This window comes from Coturnix japonica, chromosome 5 (assembly GCF_054131305.1).
Source record: "Coturnix japonica strain WE chromosome 5, WE-NBRP24, whole genome shotgun sequence".
Classification (NCBI taxonomy): domain Eukaryota; kingdom Metazoa; phylum Chordata; class Aves; order Galliformes; family Phasianidae; genus Coturnix; species Coturnix japonica.
Window position 1 is genome coordinate 32,333,805 of NC_140667.1, and position 17,204 is coordinate 32,351,008.

Genomic DNA, 17,204 nt, shown 5'->3' on the forward strand with positions numbered 1-17,204 from the left:
TTTCCCTTCCCTTTCCCATGATTTGAAAGTATGTATTTACCTGGTAATCTAGAGGTATTTATTTCCGGAGGGTCTGAGGAACATTCTCCAATTCCCTCACCAGACTGTTTATTAAAGCAATCTCATACCCACAATAGGATAAGATCTAGGTGCATACTCTCAATTCTGAGAGATGTTCTCTTTTTTACTGTACAATTAACAAATAAACAGAAGCATGACTTGGTTAGGATGGCATTTTATAGGTTTATAGTTAGAAAGATTATTGTGATGAAAACAGATAATCAAAAATGAAATGCTCACCCATGTCCTAGACTTGCAGTAGAAAACTCCAAAGGGAGGGATCTCAGAAAGAAAACCTTTCCTAGAGGCAGTCAGACCTTAAATTGGGTCTAGGAAAGGTGGATCCAGTCTCCAACTCTTCTGGTAACACAAGTGAATTGCCTTCACCTGTGCTCCCATGGCTGACTCAGTCTTTGCCTCAGGTGATCAATCAGGGGCTCAGGCCATGACTCGACAGTTTTTATACATCTACATTAAAAAAATAAATAAATAAAATAAAATACATTGACTATACAGGACACATAGAGTCCTCAGTTTGGATATCATGAAAATAGCACTGTGTCAAATTAGCTCCATAAAATAGTTATTAACATTTCATTAATATTATCTGAAAATCACAAAGCACGTTGCAAACAGGAATAATTTTGCCTGCAAATGTGATAGTAGGAATATTTTTTTAAAACTTAAAGGATATTTAGGGTAGAAAAAAGAATCCCTTGAAGTTGTTCACACATGTGCCTCTTACATATACGGGCTAAGGCTATATGCAAGGAACTCCAAGTTCCTCACACTTACCCCTAGCTATTTATGTGAAAGATGATCAGAACTGCAGAGCTTTTCCACAACTTTTGTCCCACACAATATGTACTCTTATTTACCTTTGAAGTCCTGCCTCTCATAAGTTTTTTCAGTAACAGCCTCAGTCTGCTCAAAGGGAAGATATAATGTGAGAGTCAAGTTATAGTATTTGGCCACAGCAATGAGAAAGGTGATACATCAGGTTTCAGTGGATGGGAGTTTGGAAATGGATTTTGATTTTCTAAAAGGTTTCCTTTTGATATTTGCAAGTTGTGAGATTTCCCGTGGGAAAAAAAAAAAAAAAAAAAAAAAAAACTCTTCTATTGGAGCTGTGATAACAGCAAACGAATCCCCAGAAGATGATATTAAATTAAGGAATTAATTGTTTATCACATTGATTTGTAATGCACCTCCACCTGCTCACTGTGTTCACATCCACTGTGCAGTCTCTATAAATGTTCAGTAATTATCAGTGAATGTCAGTAGGAACAGCTTTGCTTCATTCTCACTTCCATGTCAGATGCCATTCTGTCAGACTGCCCCTTTGCTGTCATCTGTCACATGGTAAAAACATCTAATGGAATACTGGTAGGGTGCTTCCACCTCCACCAATATCCACTTTTGACTTTGTGGGCCAACACAATAAAATAAGAGGCATCACTTCTATATATTCTCTTTTATCTAGGAAAGAATAAAGTTACATCGAAATAATCACTTCCGTTATAGCTATACAGGTGTCAATTATTACTATCATCATCATCACTATCATCATCATCATCATTATTATTATAGTTAATGTGCAAATCCGGAGGAAAAAAAAGATTGAAAATATCAGTTATTTTATTCCATTTATTTTATAGCAAAAAAAAATTAAGCATGTGTCTAGCTACAATTATAGGACCCAAAGGCAAGGTTAAGACATAATGGGTCAAATGTTTGCCTGACCAGTTTATTATGAATCCTAGTCAATCAGGGAGATGGAGAAGGGAAGATATGCGATAGAAAAGAGATAGGAAACAAAAGCAAGAAGTCTTTGTGGAGAGCAAGAGAGGTTTCCAGTGTAGCTCATAGTTTTCCATTGATCCAAAGAACTCATCCAGTCACCACAGGGGGTGAGAGAGAGCCAGGATGTCTCCCAGCAAGCAGGCCCCAAGGGGTTCTTCCCTAAGAAGGTTTTTTCTCTTAGGGAATTCCTCTGCCAGAGTGGTTTCTTTTCCTGGGGACTTTTCCTCCTAAGGTTTCTTTTCTTTGGGAGTTCCTCTCTCAGGTACTTAGGTTAGTGGGGACCTTTTATCCCCCACTTCTCAGTTTCTTTTTTTTTTTTCTTTTCTGTTTTAGTGTGACACACTTGGATGCACAGATAAGCGAGCAGGGCATGGTGCCTTCGTTGCCATGCACAAGCGTTATTGTCTTTTGCAGAGGTCAGCTCCTTCAAGCCACACTCCAAAAAAAGACTGCTTGTTGCTTGTTCTCCCCCCACACCCCGTTCAGCTTATCTTTACAATCATAACTAGAAATATTGCGGCATGGTGACACCCACCACTTGCACCCCTATATAATTTGCAGTTGTTAGTTAGAATCTTATCACCTCCCAAAGTGAGCTTTGAGACACGAAAAAAAAAAAAAAAAAAGTTCAGAAGACAGTCTTTTACAGCAAGTTGTTTTGGTTTTTGTGTTTTTGTGTTTGTTTTGTTTGTTTTTTTGTTTTCCCTCATTATCATAGAGTCATCAAACTAGCACCCTTTCATGTCCTCAACTCCCTTCAACAACAACAGGAGCAAAAATCACCTTTGTTGCTACTTACCTTGCAAGACTTTCTTTCCCTTTTTCATGCTGTTCAGTACTGCTGAAAAAGAAAGGAAAAAGGTTTTGGACACAGAGCATAGTCTAATGAATAGCATTAGTACTCATTGTGTATATTTCTACAGAATGCATTCTGAGGTAGAATATGAGAATAAACTGCTGCTTTTTCCTTCATACTGTAGCCACAAGTTTACATGAAAATGAATCAAATCAAAAATCTCCAACAACCTACTGTACAGAACATAAATAATATTTTGAAGATATTTAGCTTATCCTCACTTCCAACTCAGTTTCTAGAGAATATCTCAAGTAGTGTATCTTTTCAGAAAGATCTCAGTGAATACAATATAATTTAAAGAGTTAGCAAGCAGACAAATGGTGTTACAACACTTTGTCAATCTTCAAAGTTCAATCTGTTGCTGCATTCTTAAAGACTTCTGGCTGGAAATCCTCAACAGAAGATGTACCTCAGCGGAAATGTTTTGTGTTACTAATTCCTTAGCTTGTCATTTCAGTGAGCAGCCAGCACAGCAGCTTCCCGCACCTTCCCAGATTTGTACTGGAGTGCTGGATACCACACTGCTCATACTGTGATTTTAGATTTTGCCACTGCTGTGGGAAATCAATACCTCCTACACCACATACCCTGAAAACTTCTTTAAAGTCAGAAAAACACTTAGGTGCAAGAAAATAAATAATCTATAGCAATACATCTATTCAATTTAGAGATACTATGTTTCAGTCTGTAATTGAGAACTCCAGCAGATTTTCATTTCTGATTCATGCAGAAAAAACAGTTGGGATACTGCACAAGAACACGACTGAAAAGCCCTCCTTCACAGACTGCTCTCTGAAAAGTTTCCCCTTTCTGGGTTTACATGTAGCTTTCAGAACCCAGAAATTTTCTGAGACCTGACTGCTGCCTTCATATGCTACAGAACTGGCCCTTAAACAGAACGTTCAAAGCACTGTTCCAGTACTTACCTATAAACAAATAATGCATCCTTCCTTGCTTGATTTCTTTGTACACTGTAATCAAAATTTATTATAAATAAACACACTAAATAAGGAGAAATAACATCATCTCACAGGAGCAATGTTGTTCTTGCCTAGATTCTGATAATAATAAAACATCACAAGAACAAAAAAAAACTTTGAGCTTATAATGACTGGGAAGTGACTTTGAAAGGCAATTTTACAGTCACACAGAAAAAGGTGCAAAAATACTACATAAATTGTCAATTACTATGAATGTTTTAAGAAAATATTTTATAACTCTCAATATTGAGTTCAACAGAAATTATTTTCTTGCTTCGTAGGAGCTGGAATAATGTCAGAAATCACATTGTTTAAAGAATAGTTAATGCCAATCTAAAAACAATCTTCCTTTCTAACTGATAGCCACTTCCTGATGCTGTCCATCTAGTAAGTGCACTTATTATTACACTGTTCAGTGATTTCTTTTGACATGTAGATATTATTGGAAAGTATTACTATCCCAAACTTAAAATGGAAAACTCCACTCCAGAAGTTCTCCTCATGAGGACATGCTCATGACTGAGAAATATCTAACAGGTACAATTCCCTTGAATTCAGGAAAATACAAATCAAGTTGTGAAGAAATTTTAGATGTTAAAATATATATTCTTCTCCCCCATTAAATGACTTTGTTGAAAAATACATTATTGTTGGATTCTAGAGTTCGGCACCGCATTGAATACTACCATTGCTTACACCTTGGCAGTAATTGCTGTTCTTCTGAGAGATATCAGCCTGTCACAGGCAGATTAGCTGGAGAAATAAAGTGATCTGCACACTGTAAGACAGACAGCCATGTACTTAATGTCTAAACATCCACTCTGGTGGCAATGGGCTGATATTATTTGGAATGGCTGTGACAGCTGACAGAACAGAACCTATGAAATTTTCTTCACACTAAATAAATTCACTAAGAATGAGACTGAAAACTAGAAGTATTTGGTAAAAATGAAGATAAAACTTGGGGAAAAAAAAGATGTATTTTTAAATTAGAATTTTATATGCAGAGTGGCTCCTTTTGAAAATAACTGCATCCTATTTATAATTATAAATAAGGATGTTGTAAAGGGAAGGCTCATGATTTATTCTCCTCATACCAGAAACGGACTCTTAGTCCTAGTCTGGAATAGAACCTAGGTCTATTCCCATCTACTACAAGACTTTATATCTATGGTTCCAAGCAAAATCATCTCCTTTAAATGAAGGAAAAAATCATAATTAGCATAAACTCAAAAGTTTGTTGAACCTAAGGAAGTTCAACAAAGTAAAGTGCAAGGTTTTGCACATGGATCAAGGTAATTCCACATATGTGTATAGAATCGGAGAAGAAATTGAGAGTAGCCCTGCTCAGAAGGACTTAGGGGTCCTGACAGATGAAAAACTGAACAGCGGTGTTCACTTGCAGTCAGGTAGGCCAACTGTATCCTGGATTGCATCAGAAAGGTGGCTGACAGGGTAAGGAAGGATATTGTCCAGCTCTACTCTGCCTTGGTGAGGCCCTACCTGGAGTATTGCATCCAGGTCTGGGACCCCCAGAGCAGAAAAGATGTTGAGCTTTTGGAGTGGGACAGTGAAGATAAGAGGGCTGGAGCAGATCTCCTATGTCTCCTATGATGACAGGCTGAAGGAGCTGAAGATGCTGCGCTTGGCCATCCCAGAGTAGAGAAGGTTGTGGTGATAACTAACTATGGCCTTCCAGTATTTAAAGGGAGATTATAAACAGGAGGGAAATAAACTTTTTACATGGCTAGATAGCAATAAGGCAACTATCTAACTAAAGGAGGAAAGATTTAAATTCAATGTTGGGGGAAGTATTTCACTGAGAATGGTGAGGCACTGACATGGGCTGCCCAGAGAGGATGTGGTCACCCATTCCTGGAGCTGTTCAAAGCCAGGTTGGATGGCAGCATGTGCAGCCTAATCTGGTACTTGATGTAGTTGTTGGAAACCTGCCTGTGGCACAGGGTTTGGAACGTGATGATCCTCAATGTCCCTTCCAAACCATTCTATGATTCATTGATAGTGTGGTTTATATTAAGAATTCATAAGTTTTAAAACCCCAAGCAAATCCCAACATTTGGTGTGGAGGGGAATTGGGGACTGGAATGTAAGTTATTTAACTGTGTATAGTAAACTGTTTTAGATTTCTTATTTCTGAATTTACACCATTTTTGTTTATTGGATGAATTGGTGTTCTCATTCCTGCACTCCTTTTCATATATGTAGATCCTGAGATCTATAAAATTCAGCAAAAGAAATAACTTCAGGCCAGATATATTATTTCAGCTGTGCAGTTCTTAGGCATCTGTCAATCACAGAGGAAGCTGTGAAGAAACAATAATTATAAAGAATGGCTCTGAGCCAAGACATAGAAACCACTGGTGTCATTTTTTTTATATGAAGGTTTTTAACATTGGTAATATGCAGTTAGTAATGAAATGTGGACTGCCTATTGGGCAAAATATCTTTTATCTGTAAAAGAAAGCTTTATTAATAATTGAGTAGTATTTTTTTAAAATTATTTCTGTGTGTAACATATGTTTTTACAAATGTATATAAAATCTGTATAAAGATAGTTTGCATCTATGGACTTCAAAGAGTCAAAAAAAGTTATGTCCCACTTCCTGTAGAAAGTGTTCTACATATCAATAGACTATTCTTCCAGTTTCAATAAAGGAAATAAAACATTTAGATTCTAGCTGCCAATGGCAGGACAATTCAAAGACCAGGACAGTGGCTTTCAAGAGAAATATCAATTTCTCTGCCTTAACAAATAACTATTACACAGATAGCCACAGATTTCCAGTAGCTAATTGTTTGTTTCTTCAGTCTTTCTATCTGCCCATATTTCCTCTCCCTTTCAGAATAATTTTACAGAAGAGTGTAATTCCTAAAAATTCCCTGAAGACTTGAGAGAACTGAAAAAGAAAAGCTGTTGAAGCACTGTGTACAAGGCATACATTTCACTACTCAGATGCAAGCATCTCTGAAACACTACTCATTCGTCTCAGTGATTGCCATGTGTTCTTTATTTTGTTGAATGGGATGAAATAAACATCAGTCCAAACACTCCTTAAACTGGGACTGTGTAGAATCTAATGCTAAACCAGTCTGATAATTGAAAATTCACGTTTCACTTCACTGTGTTTGTAGATGAATTATCTCTGTTGGTCAAACTGTCCTTACATTTCTTATCTGAACTATCTAGACCACTGTAAAGTAGGATCAATAATTTTAAACACTGCATTTGTGCTGCTCGTGGTTGATTTCTTTTGGTTTTATTGGGCAGTGCTATTACAGATCTTCATCTGTGTTTAATTTCTTCATATATGACACCATCCTGGTCCTCCTCATACTGTGTAGTCTCCCACAGATGGTACACAAAGGCATACATAAAAGGATTACAACTGTGAAAGCTTCACTGAATGAGAATAAGCATAGTCTTCTGATCAAAGCTAAAGGAAGATAATTTTGCATGCTTTTTCTAGATTGTTGGATTCTTATAATTCTTCCAGGCCATCTCTGATTTACAGATATGTTGAAAGCTTTGTACTGGATAAGGTTGTTCTATTAGCTATTTTTTTCATGCTACCATCCCCCTGACAACTAGCAGCCTCTCTATTTCATGTGGATTGTGTGCCAGCTGTTGTTTTCACTCAGATCCCCATTACATAAACTCTGCTTTATTAACAAGACCATATTACTCCCAATGTTAAAAATAAAAATAAAAGAAAAAATAATTAAAAAAAAAAACAACCAAGATACAATTTTTCCCTTGCATAGTTCATTAGGATTGGTTTTGTTTTGTATTTAACTTAATTTACAGAATTTTGAATGCTTTCTGCATAGCCACAACATAATTACTAATAAATACGTAAATACACAGCAACATACATATATAGACAGTTAATCAAAGTTTTGAATTATTTACATCAGATATATTTCTTCATAGCTCAAAGAATGTTAAGTCAAAGTCATCAGTATGGGTGAACAAATCCATGCCTTGAATCTTATGTTTTGTCTGATACTCCAAGGTGGATATGCAGAAGATCATTATGTATTCTCCACCATAGGTCAGTTGCTTAGCTACCAGAGAAGTAGAGAACTACTAATTGAAAGTATTCGGTATTGCTGGCAACATTTGCTGCAGGACAGTGGTCTTGAAAACAGTCAGACATAAATGTTGCAGGAGGATGGATGAAAGAAAAGCTGTTCAACACCAAGTACTTGCTAAAGCACCAAGTGTCTTTCTTTGGTACTACAGTGTTTGATTCTCATCAGTAAAATTGCATTAATTGTGATAATCAGTCATTAAAATACATTGTAATGAATTTAGTAGTTTTTGCAATTATTACCAGCAAGTTAAAACCCTGTGTTCATGTTTTAAATATAATTATTCTTCAAAGTGCTGGAGTAAATTCATATTTATATATCTCCAGCTCATTACCAAATATTTTCAGGAATCTCTAGCTGATAGGTACTGTTATTTAGAGGAAGGGATGAAAAAAATGGGCCAGTCATAATATTATCTTCTCATGAGATCCCTAAAGCATTTTGTTCACATTTAAACCTGAAACTCAAAAGAATAAAGGTTTGGGGTTTTTTTGTTTGTTTGTTTTTATCTCTGAGAATAATTGAATATAAATTTGAGGGCCATCTTGTAGATCTTGGAGATCATTCTAATTCAATCTACAAGTTTGCAATATTTATCCATTTCCTAAAGAATTTAAAATTTAAGATAAACTCTTAGAGATTCTGGAATTATTTGCTATGAAACACTTGCTTCTTGTATAGTTTTTTAAAAAATACAGTATTATACTGCCCAGCAAATTCTCATTATTTAAGATTAACTGTTCACATACCACGAAGCTTGGATGAATTTCAAATTCTACAAACAAGGATGAGAGTCCTCAATCTGTGCTCAGTGCTGGGACCACTTTTGTCTGACATCTTCATTGATGATCTTGATGAGAGGATGGAGTACACCTTCAGTAAGTTTGCAGATGACACCAAGTTGGGAGGGAGTGTTGATCTTCTGGAGGGCACTACAGAGGGACCTGGACAGACTGGATTGATAGGCCAGAGTTAACAGCATGAGTTTCAACAGGGCCAAGTGTCAGGTCCTGCATTTTGGTCACAACAATTCCAGGCTACCCTTCAGGCTTGGGGAGGACTGGCTGGGAAGCTGCCTGATGGAAAGGGACCTTGGTGTGCTGTTGGACAGTAGGCTGAATATGAGCCAGCAGTGCGCCCAGGTGGCCAAGAAGGCCAAACACATCCTGGCTTGTATCAGGAATGGTGTGGTAAGCAGGACTATGGAAGTCATCCTGCCCTTGTACTCAGCATTGGTGAGGCCTCAGCTCAAGTACTGTATTCAGTTTTGGGCACCTCAGTACAAAAAAGGACATGGAGGTACTGGAGCAGGTCCAGAGAAGGGCAACGAGGCTTGTGAAGGGCTTGGAAAATCAGCCCTATGAGGAGAGGCTGAGGGAGCTGGGGCTGTTTAGTTCAGGGAAAAGGAGGCTGAGGGGAGACCTTATTGCTCTCTTCCAGCATCTGAAAGATGCTTACAGCGAGAGTGGGGCAAGTCTCTTCTCACTGGCAACAGGTGACAGGACGAGGGAAAATGGTCTCAAGTTTCGCCAAGTTAAGTTTAGGTTGGACATTAGGAAACACGTCTTTACAGAAAGGGCAGTTAAACACTGGAATAGTCTCCTCAGGAAGGTGGTTGAATCACTGTCCCTGGATGTGCTTAAGAGCCGTTTGGACATGGTGCTCAGAGATATGATTTAGCAGAGGATTGTTAGTTAGGGTACTATGGTTAGGCTGCAGTTGGACTTGATGATCTTTAAGGTCTTTTCCTACCTGAGTAATTCTATGAGTCTACAAATCTGCGTAAATAAAATAGATTAAAGTGACAAAGTTAATTTGAGTCGTTATTTTTATCCAATTATTCTTTCGTATCCATGGTATGTGATTGAATCAGGTATAGCACTGACTCCAACAATATATACTGTAATGCAGTAAATCCCTTTTTCTATTTTCATCATTCATTGTAAGATTGCACAAAATACCATCTGAAGTGGAGAGAGATTTTAAGAGTCTCCTTACTTCTAACATGTGAATTCAACTTATTCTTAAATTTCCTCAGATGAAGAAATTTTTCTCTTTCTGTAAAATTGTTATAGTTCTACAAATGCTAAAGCATCACTAGTCTGAGCTGACAGACGACATCCCAAAGCCCAAGAACACTGGCAATGTCTCTGCTTGCTTGGCATCTCGTGGGACGCAGTCTCCATTGTATTTAAGCATAAATGTTCTCTTAGCTCTCCTACTCCATTTTACTTCTTCAACTCCAGTTATTTCAACTCCTTTGAGAGATTAGATTTAACTTCATAGATGTAACTGGAAATGTTAATCTTGTAACTCTTCTAATAGTAAAATTCTATTGCCTATTTTAACATGGCTTGTATTTGGTACAGATTCAGAAATCCTTGGATGGACTCTGCTTCCTTTAGAACAGAAAGAAGGATAGAAAGTATTTGTTACTGTTGCCTGCCTTCTGCTAGTTTCCTGTTAGTCACCCCTACCAGAACACTACTCCTTTGCAACTTCCCTTGCACGAAAGTGGGAGGAGAAGAGAGGAATTACAGAATCACAGAATTGTAGGGGCTGGAAGGGACCTCTGGAGATCTAGTCCAATACCTCTGCCAAAGCAGGCTCCCTTGGCCAGGTTGCACTGGTAGATGTTCAGATGGGTCTTGAATATCTCCAGAGAAGGAGACTCCACAAGCACCCCCAGGCAGCCTGTTCCAGCGCTCTTTCTGGAAGGCTCTGAAGGAATCATCCTGCCTGTCATTGTCACTACTCATGATCAAGAAGCTGTGCCTTGCTATGCCAATCGTATCCCAGACTGCATTTGTCAAACAAGACAACACTAAAAGAGCTGGTACTTGTTCACATAGAGATGAGAGTAGTCAAGGGAACTTAATGATGTGTGTAAATACCCAGTGGGAGGGAATAAGACAGATATGTACTCTATGATATCTAGTGAAAATAAATAATGGGCACAAAGTGAAATACAAATAATTAAATGTAAACATTAAAAAGTGTGATAAAAAGTGTGATCACTGTTAGATAATAAAACACTGGAACAGGTTGGAGACAGTCAGAGCTTGAATAATCTTCTCTTGTTGATCTTACTTTGGGCAAAGGGTTCGGACAAAATGACTTGTAGATGATCCTTCCAACCTTGAATATTTTGTAATTCCATGGTGCAGTATCTTTGGATCTAGAGACAGCTGCATTGCTGATATTTAATAATAAAACTCTGACCATAAGCTTGAAATGAATTTTCCCCCTTTATATTTTATTTTTTTAGGTTTTACAGTGGGGAAAAAACAAACAAACAAACAAACAACAACAAAACCACCAAAACAGATATTGTAAAATAAATGGTTTTCAGTGTTCTGCTTCCAAGGAATTCACAGACTTTTTCACTTTTTACCTTACTCATTCTATTCATATCCTTTTTTATTTCCTGTTTTTTTCCTTTGAAATATTCTCACCATTTTCCTATTTATTTTTCGTTTTGATTTTTGACCTAATTTTTCATTACTTTACAGACTGCAAGGATATTGAAGAAATCTGACACCACAGTAAAATCTCTCCCTCTCACTTGTAGGTTCTCCTCTCTAAACTATAAATGAATTTCCTTTAACCCAGTAGATACTCTGATCATCAAAAGCTAACAAAATTCCTCTCACCTTCCTAATACCACTTTTTATGCAACCCTACTTAAAATTCTGGGTTTCCTTTGTTTCGTACACTGAAATGAGGCCTTTAGCTTTATGTAAGAAGAGGTTTTAAGGCAACAGAATAATATACGCGGATATTCAGAAAAACAATAATCCTATCTGATCTCTTATTTTAAGTCAACCAAGATACCAACTTCCTGAATTTTGACTTACATTTAAGTGTATATCCTTTATCTTAAAAATCTAAGTGTTTATTTTCTTTTCCATATGGATTCAGCTTATGCTCAATTTGTATGCAAAGCAAATAATTTGCTTATACTTGTAAACGATATGCATTATCAGAACACAATACCTGCAGGACAAAAGAGAGGTTAATTTCATTGTTGCTGTGAAGCAAAGGAGATCATTATAGAGCCTGCAGTGACCAAGCTGTGTGAAATAGCTGCATTAGTCATTAACTTTCCAGCACTAAATTTCATATCAGACTCAATTAACTACTACATAGCTTTTAATGACAATATTTTTCAGATGCAGCTATTGTTTACTAAGATTTCCCATCAGCCATCTTTTGTTGTTTTGCTGTTACTTTTTTGGTTAATGTTCAGGTCCTGAGTCTCTCCAAAGAAAAGGGTGCAATGAAAATCACATTTACTGAAAGTACTTATTGAATTATGTTCCTAAATTTGAAAGTATTTAAATTGCACTTTGCAATAAGAGGCAATGAGAAAATAGAAGATGAATGTCATCTCTGTATTATATCCACAGAACAAATTGGAGCTGTCACAAAACTTTCACATATGTGACCAGAACAATTCAGTTGTTTAAGACCTTCATCATTAAAGCCCATTAAATAAATAGTGTCCTTCTAAGTCATTATTTTCTTATCATACTGAAAGTCAAAGTGTCACAAAGTAAATATAAACATTAAATAATTTATGTAAGTAATTAACATAACATGCACTTATAAGTAGCAGCTGGATTGAGAGATCAGATTGCCCTCAACCTGCAGCAAAATATTCTGGTCTTTAGTTTCTCTGGTGTCCACTTACATTTTGGCCCCCTTTGAGGGATGGGAGACACACCAGACAGATCATATCATCTGTACCTTTTCCTTATTTATTTGTTTGGTTCATTTGACAGTTGATATTTCTTTTGTCTGTGCTATGGGAAAAATGCAAATGGAAGTGGATAGCTTTTAAATTAGAGATATATTTCAGTTTTGAAATATACCCAGGCACTCACGGCTTACCAACAAGAAAATCTGGTTTTGAAAATCATTGTGAAATCACTGCTCCTTAATCTGGAGAGAACTGCAAATTTTATGTTTAATGTCTATATTTATCCTTAGATTGTGTTTTATTTCAAGGCCTCGAAAGCCTGAGGCTGTACTACAATGAACTACAAAACTGTAGTGAAGTTTGTGGAAAAATAACTAATGGAGGTATCCACAGAAAAGAAGACTTCTCAAAAAGAAAAAGTAGTATTAAGAAATGATAAAAAAAGTAGTAAAAAGTAGTATTAAGAAATGATAAAAAGGTTTCTTTTTCTAATGCAAAATAAAACCTGCTAATGTAGCACAGCATGTTTTTTTCCTGCTTCTGTGACTTTTTTTCCCAGCTTCCCATCTCTCTTGCTCAAGCTCATCTCCAGCTGCACACTTCAATCATCTGCTGTGCTTCACTGTTCTCTTGGATATATGATTAGGACTATAGGAAAGAATCGTTAAGTGGTGAGTAGGCTTTATTCTGTTTTGGGAATGGCAAAAAACAAAACAAAACCAAAAAAGAAAACAAACACACAAACAAACAAACAAAACCAACAGTCAGATACTATTTAGAACAAAAGATCTATCTGTCATGAATTATTGATAACAACCACCATCAGCAGGTTTTGTATTATTTGTAGAGATCATGCCATGGTGAGAATGCTGAAGTAGGATCTGTACCTACCATCTCACAGACCTTATAGGGGTCATTCTGTTTCTTTTTTGTTGTTCTAGAGCAAGTGGAGATAACTTCTTTATTTATACATTTGGGTGTTTTATTCACGCAGTATTCACAGCCGGATAGCATTTCATCCTGTTTTGATTAGAAAACCTAGAGGAGCAATATCTAAATGGTAAGGAAAATCAAAAAGAAGAATCTATGTTTAGTACAAACTTCCAATAAGGAGTAAGATTACTGCCAAGAGCAATATTATTCCAAAAGAGCATATTTATGATCTCCACTGAGGTTCTGTTTAGTTATATGATGTGACAGAGAGATGATGCATTGCATCTCATGCTGAATCCTCATGTTATAAAAATGTAATGAGGGAGCCCTAGCTATTTGTTCCTGAAAGCAAAAACCACTTCAGCATAGGGCTGCTTTCACTCACCCACCTACAATGTAACAGAAGAGAGAGATCAATACAGAGCACAATAAACAAGCACAGGTGAACAAGAAAAAGGAATACACTCCCTTCAAAGAATACCAACAGGGGGGTGTATATCCATGTCTGTGATTATTTTTCATTCTAAAATTCCCACTTTAGACAAAGAGATATGGTTTTCAGTTAGATCACTGTCAAAGAAAAATGTGCAGTTTAGAGAAATTATTCAATTGGTCAGATGAGCAAAGTATCTCAGAAAAATGCTGTGCATTTGAAAATTTGTTCAATGAAAATTATTAGCAGAATTTTGCTTCTTCACCTCATCTTGCACACATAAAATAATTCTACTTATTGAAATAAACTAATTTTATCTGTCTTTCAAATTGCATGGTGGAATAAAACTCCTCAGGTAAACTTCATTTAAAATGTGAGTTTCTTTTCCCACTGTTCATACCATACCCCTAGTATTATTTGCAGTGTAATGGTACAGAGTATTTCTCACATTCCTTTGGGTAGAATCTTTTATTACTAAAGGGAATAAGAAGTACTAATATAGCAAATATATCTTATGTGTGAAAACTTTGTTGTCCAGCCAAAAATGTTATAATCTTGTCAAGTTCTCAGAGGGAGATCTCCAAGGTTATACAACTTTAATGTAAATTTAAAACATAATTTTGTGCAGGTTTACACAGTTTTAATTTGAAGAGTGTCCTTGGGAGTGAAAGGCCATTAAATTTCCTAGTGATCCATGAAGAAAATTCCAAAATGTACTGTGTGTAAAATGAAATTTTTTCTGTATTTGCATGTTTAATTCATTTCTGCTGAAGACTATTATTAAAGACCTTTGGACTATGATTCCTCTTTCCAATTAACCAGTTGAACTTTTCAGTACTGACAGCCATAGATTATTGTGAGACCTCTCCTCCTTCTAGGTAAATGTGCAATAAATATCTCCCTCAATGAGTTAAATTTCTTCCCATCCAAATAAAAATGCAGTCATACACTGTTTATGTGCACACCTGCAAGAAAGATAATAATTTTGAGTATTTCATGTAGCTTTCAAGTTTTTGGTTTTTTTAAATGAAATTGGTTAGTAAATTAATTGAAAATGTTTCATTACAAAGAGGTTGCAACATCATAATGTATAATGTACTCTCAGCTTGAGATTTGACCTATTGTATGAATTTATACATCTTAAGATGTATTTCTCTATTTCATGTGGACACAATTCTCTAATTTTGACTCTCTTCATCAGTTTTGCTAAGGAACTTTCAGCCTCACACTCACTTATGCTGTTTCTGGACATAATGTACATAACTGTTTATTGAACTTGGACAAATAATAATCCCACTCTTAGTCATATTTTAACCACACGTATACAAACAGGGATACACATAAGGAAAAAAAAAACTCTGAATGATTGTGGGAATACAAAGCTGCTTATGGAGATGAAAAGTTAAGGGACTGTTGACAAAATCCCAGGGCAGATTCACTCCAATTTCATACAAATGTTTACAAACACCATCATTTCCATGGCTGATGACAACTGAAGCCCTACAAAGGATTGCAGTGCTGTAGTAGAGAAGCTGAGGAACAGTATCTTGAAGAAAAAAGTAATTTAAAAACAAAAACAAAAAACAGTAAAGCCTGCAGTTCTACAGTTAAGAGAGGTGGGAACATATGGGAAGATCAAAGCAAAATAGTATTATTTTAGAAAGAGCTGTAATGCATATCAGTTTGGCACTTTCTGGTACAAAGCATGGACCAGGAATAAATTATGCTAAGTTTTGCAGAAAAACAGAAAAAAAAGTAAATGTCTCTGAAATTAAGAAACCACAGTAGGCAACAGGGAAAAAAATTCTAAAGTAGGCAGTTCTACCTCTGATAGGTTCCCTGATGTAGTTCAGTAAGCACCAGCTCAAACATATCTGCTAGCCCAAGGGAGGAAACAAAGCAGAGTAAGAATAAGCTGTCAGGTAAAGAAGGAGGTCAGGACTGCTGCTTATGGCAGCAGTACTAGCTGAAAGTGTACTTGGAACCACAGCTTCAGGTGTTTCAAATATGCATTTTTCTTCATCAAATCCAAATCTTCTTGTTCTAGTCTTGATTAATTCTGATATTCCCTGAGAAAAGATTTCAATATTAATTGTTATTTATGAATGCTTAAAATGTATGAGACAGATGTTCTACTTTCTTGATATGAACAACAAAGTTAATGAAAATAAAACAGGGGTCAGCGTTTGAAACAGAGGGATTATTTTTTTATCCATTAAAAAGGAGAGAATATTTAAGAAAAGAACTCTGAATAAAATGATACTTCTCTGTCAACAGTTTTCATAAATAACATTTATCTCTGATGAGCTTCTATCATTGAATGCAGTGAATAATTACCTCTCATGAAGTGCCTTATTTTTAAACATATTGGTGTGATACACTGTACATGTGTAACTGTTAGCAATGAAAGCTAGCTGTGTAAGAGTGAATAATCATTTTTATTTGCACCAGTTACAACTTTTAAAGCAACAATACTTCCACATAAAAACAAGATTCGATTTATGTTACTGTGAAAGGGAAGACTCAAATTAGTCAACCTGCAGGAAAAGCAACCATTTGGATATACTGCCCTGGGCTCATAATTTGACCATTGCACTACAGATTACATTAACTCAGACCTGCAAATCAGTAGATACACAGAAACTATTGCATTTGACCTGTATTGTGCAATGAAGTAGAAGTTGAAATGTCATAAAGACGCAACATGTTATCTAGAATTATTTGCTATCCTGTGACAAGGAGTTATTTACACTGAACAGAAATCATCTACTTTTTTCACACGTGTGCATCTTAAACTCCAATTAAATACAAATAGCTCCAAATATTTGCCAGGTAAGCAGATTTCATACTCATTGTTCAAGAAGACAATTTGAGGAAATTAATTCCAGATGACTAACTAATTGTTTTCATTGCATTAAATAAGTGGCAATATTAAAAAGAAATAATATTTGCTTAGCTATACATAACTGAAAATCATCTTTTAATATTAGGCTAACCAGGCAGCAGGTTGTGAAGCTTTGTTATAGCTGTCAACAATTTGCTGCATTGCAGGCTAATGGTAGTGGTTTACGAAAGCAGTGTTAATGCTAATGTTCAAAGATTACTTCATTAATCATTACAACCAGGTTCTAAAATAAGACACTAAATGACCACACGGGAATGTTAAAATGTAAAAAAATATTTCCTGATAGTTTTAAACATTAGTCGGTTTCTGCCAGATTTCTACTTCTGCCACTGCAGCAGTATAACAAAATCAGAAAGAGACTTTTCATACAGAAGCCACCTCAGAGAATTGCTTATCCAGTTGAACAGGCAAAGTAATGA

At 36.1% G+C, this 17,204-nt stretch overlaps 2 long non-coding RNA genes across 5 annotated transcripts in view; both read right to left on the bottom strand.

Moving 5' to 3' along the window:
* Positions 1–2,657: 2,657 nt before the first annotated feature.
* Positions 2,658–8,765, bottom strand: LOC146760749 (uncharacterized). The gene is made up of 3 exons (XR_014947210.1): positions 8,562–8,765; positions 3,646–3,690; positions 2,658–2,704 (listed from the first exon to the last, which is right to left on the bottom strand). It is a non-coding gene; the product is annotated as an uncharacterized LOC146760749 (long non-coding RNA).
* A 6,351-nt stretch (positions 8,766–15,116) lies between these two features.
* Positions 15,117–17,204, bottom strand: part of LOC116653488 (uncharacterized) — a 49,101-nt gene continuing 47,013 nt past the window's right edge. For all 4 annotated transcript variants that reach the window (XR_014947208.1, XR_004307405.2, XR_004307404.2 and 1 more), the window contains one exon: positions 15,117–15,949. This is a non-coding gene — a long non-coding RNA (uncharacterized LOC116653488). The remainder of the gene's footprint in view (positions 15,950–17,204) is intronic.